Source organism: Lupinus angustifolius, chromosome LG01, assembly GCF_001865875.1.
Source record: "Lupinus angustifolius cultivar Tanjil chromosome LG01, LupAngTanjil_v1.0, whole genome shotgun sequence".
NCBI lineage: Eukaryota > Viridiplantae > Streptophyta > Magnoliopsida > Fabales > Fabaceae > Lupinus > Lupinus angustifolius.
This window is the reverse complement of record NC_032009.1, coordinates 25282582-25287204: the sequence shown is the minus strand read 5'-3', so window position 1 is coordinate 25287204 and position 4623 is coordinate 25282582.

The window sequence follows — 4623 nt, the reverse complement described above, 5'->3', positions numbered from 1 at the left end:
TATATATATATATATATGATATATAATGATATAAATTTATTTATGTGTCTCATAAATATATTACATCATTTTTATTTTTGTTTTTATATAATTGCAAACAACTTTCCTTTAACTTCATAATTTGAACTCTTTATTTTTAAGTATAGTTATTTCTTCACGCAGCGACTTCCACACCTTCCTACTCATTGAGGCTTGACCCTTGTTCCAATGGTTGAGTATAGGTCACATGTTTTAGCACCATCCATTGTTACCCACTCCTTAATAGATTTTGGCTTACATGATCAACATCCTACTATCTTAATCAACCAAAAACTTTTCTTGTGTCTAAGTTAGCATTCACTTGGTAAGTATATTATCACATCTTGTATTATCTATAATATTATCTATAATTCTATATAAAAAAAGTATTTGTCATATCATTATAGACACATGTCAACCTCTCATTAACTTTTTTCCCTCCAAAATATCCACATATTCTTATAGTGAATGAACACTCACACACTATATCTCTCTTCTACTATCTTAATATAATTATATATGACAATTGTCCAAAGAAGATATTATTTTCATCAAATTAATCTTTCATCTTTCTATTCTTATTTCATTTCAATTTACTTCTTAATATTCTCTTATTTTCAAACTCACAGACTACTTCTACATTTATTTCATCTTTATTAAACAGATATATTCTCTTCCATCGTCAAATGGGGTGTGATTTTATAATCATTTTATTTTTTTCATTACTTCATCATTCATTAATCGATCCAACACAATGTTCCCTGGTAGATATAATTTTATTACATTTTTCACCAATCAGAGAGATAAAAGTCTTAAAAGATAAAAAAACTAGTATAATTTTGAACATGATAAGAGTTTATCCACACATGCTAAAACTATAATATGATCTAAAACATCTATTTTCTAAATAACGGAGGTTCAGTGTTGAATCCATTTTTATCATCGGGTATCCTGGTAAGTTATTTTATCATTTTTTTGTTATGAGTTTCTTCTATATTATTTGGAAGTTTCAAATTATTTCATTTTCATATTATGGGTATTCGATTTCGTCTAATACAAAGTTTTAGTACTCTTATGTTATTATTAATTTTATCTAATTTGTTTATTTCTAAAGATTAATAATGATGTTACAAATATATGGTTGAAGTTATGTTCTTCTTTTCTCCTTCTATCTATCAATTAATTAACTTAAAAGTTTAGATTTTTACTTTTCAAGGCGTGAAAGAACTTCTCCAAGTTATGATTTGTAGCTGTAATGCATCCTTCATTTCCTGGTTTGATTTTGGGTTTGATTTTTTTTATTATAGTTGATTTGTTTATACTTTTAAATTTACTTTTCTTCTATGAGAAGGGTATCTGACTAATGAAGTGATCGACATTTTATTTATTTGCAAAGTTTAATAATGATGTTACAAATATATGGTCGAAGATGTCTTCCTCTTTTTAATTATTGATATGTCATTTAGTTTGACAATCAACTTAAAAGTTTAGATTTTCACTTTTGGGTGTTAAAGAATTTCTCCAAATTAATATCTTTCACCGCAATGCATCCTTGATTCTCGATTTGCTACTTTTTTATTTAACTTATTTTTTTTCTACTTTAAAATTATATGAATCACATTTAAATAGATCTTAAAATATTTTCAATTAATATCATCTAACCATTTTTTTAAAATTTTAAAATGTTAAATATGATATGTAGTATTTTCAAATTTAAATAGTAAATCTTTAAACATTCTCAGTTAATATCATTTAATAATTTTTTAAAACTTAAATAGTAAAAATTCATTATTACTTTAATAAAATGATCTATGATATTACAATTAATAAGGAAATTTGTTGATATTCTACATCACTTAAGAAATGATAGACAATAAATTTATTTCAAAATAATTATTTTTAATATTAATTATTTAAATACATCTTAAAATATTCTAAATTAACATTATTTAATTATTTTTAAAACTGAAATAGTAGGAATTCAAACTTATTAAAACATTCTCAATTAATATCATTTAATCATTTCTTTAAATTTCAAATCACTAAATAGAATATGTAGTAATTACGAATTTAAATAGTAGATCTTAAAACATTATCAATTAATATCATTTAATCATTTTTTAAAACTTAAATAGTAGGAAGTCATTGTTATTATTAATAGAATGAACTATAATATTATAATAAATAAGGAAATCTATTGATATTCTATATCACTTAAAAAATAATAGACAATTAATTTTTTTTCAAAATAATCATTTTTAATACTAATTATTTAAATAGGTCTTAAACATTTCTCAATTAATTTTATTTAATTATTTTTAAAACTTAAATAGTAGGAATTTAATATTATTAAACATTCACAATTAATATTATCTAATCATTTTTTTAAATTTTAAAACACTAAATAGAATATGTAGTAATTACACATTTAAATTATAGATCTTAAAACGTTCTCAATTAATAGCATTTAATTATTTTTTAAAACTTAAATAATAGGAATTCATTGTTATTTTTAATATAATAAGCTATGATATTACAATTAATAAGGAAATATGTTTTTTAAAGGCTAGAGTGCAACAACACTCCATATTTATTAATGATGAGCATAGAAGAACAAAACAGAAGAAAAGAAGTGCAAAGAAGAAAATATAGAGCCACCCAAAGGAGGCAATTCATGTGTCTGATATAAAATTAGGCAATCTATACCTATTTCTGTTATAATCAGAGACAATAAAAGAGGGTATATAATCCCACCACGAGTCACACTTTGATTAAATTATAACTGAAGCCAACTTGTCTGCACAAGCATTCCCTTCTCTAAAGATATGCAGATTTTAAACCTCATTCCCTTGACTAATTCACTACATTGGTTCTAACAGTGAAGAAGCTTCTAAGGAGGGGCAGTTTTACCACTGAAAAATTCATTCACCATTGTAGAATGAGCCATGTTGACAGCTTTCGTTTCAGCTAACAGCTCTGCATGGATGGAATTATGTATCTCAAAACATGCGGCAAAACAGCCCAAGAAAGCCTTATTGATGTCTCTAAATAATCCACCACCTCCAGCATATCCAAGGGATCCATGAGCAGCTTCATCCGTATTAATTTTTATCCAGCCAACCATGGGAGGACTCCAAAAAATATTAACAATTTTGGGAGATTTATTGTAATTTATCATCACATTGAATGCTTTCAAATTTTTGAAGTCTTCCAAAGAAGAGTTTGCATACAGATTGATAGAGTTACTAGTGAGGGAGGTTTTGATCTTGATCCTATTAATGGCCTGGGAGATGGAGAACTTTAGGCCACAAAAACAGAATTTATTTCGTCATAACCAGATTGTTGAGACAATATTGATGATTCATGCAGTGACCATGATAAGTGCCAAAAATGCCTAAAATTCATATATTTTTTATGGCACTTATCATTGGAAAAATTGAGAAAACCAACTTAATTAAATATTTTTTGGATAAAATATCACAATCAAGTGCAAATAAAATGCTCAAAAGAGGCCAAAATGATCAACACATGACATGCTTAAGCTTGATGTGGCAAGCTATGTGCTTAGCCTTAAGCATGACTCAACAAGACTTGGTCTATGTGAAAAAATATGGAGTCAACTTGAAGTTGCTTACTAAACAGCTTAGCTTAGACCATGCCCATGCCTAGCTGACCTGAATACCAACCTAGCACGGTCACCTGGCACGGTCAAAACACAAGCCTGACACAAGTCAACCTACTCAAGCACACAGCTTAGAGGAGCACCTTGACCACCGAGCTTGGAACCACACACCTGGCCAGATCAGCAAGCACCAAGCCACATCAGCCTTAGCACGGACAAAGTTGTTCAAGCAGAGAGCTTAGCGGTGCCACATAGAAGCTTGGTAGTGTGCACCCAGCAACTTGGTCAAGTTAACTTAGCCACCAAGCAACCATGACATCATGCATGACTTCACACCAAGTAGCCTCCATAGGCTTTTCAGAGGTAGCTCACAATACCTAGGTCAGTAGCTCACAACTAGCTTGGATGACTCAGCCCCAAGCAGGTGACTAAGTTGTTTGGCCATGACCAAACCCATGCTGAAGGATTTGGTCAGCAGCTTGGCGGTCAAGGAGAGGAGCTTGGCAGTTGGCAAAAACTCCTATAGTAGGAGTCACCTCAAAGGCAAAATTCATTCATTCACATTCTCACATACACATATATTTCTCATACTCTCTCTAAACCGAATTCTTCTCTTCTTCTTGTAATTTTCTTGGAGAATTTCTACTCCAAAGTAGTTTAGGTAAGTTTATTTTGTAGTTTTTTTCTTAATTCAAGAGGAGAAAGTAGATGACAAATGAGATACAAAAACATAATTTTATAATCTCATTTCGGTCTAAAAAGCATCTCATCCTTGGATAGATGGCTCATGCTCCTACAAATTGACTTGGATTATAGTGTAATTTCTTCTCTTTAATTTATCATCCTTTGAATTCAATTCATTTCAAGTTATTAATTTTGGTTAAGTTTTGATTATTTATGAAGTTCTTAATGTGGTTTTAGGTTGATCACCTAAAACTTGATTTAAAGATCCAAAAATGCTTCTTCTTAAAGTGTTGACAAGT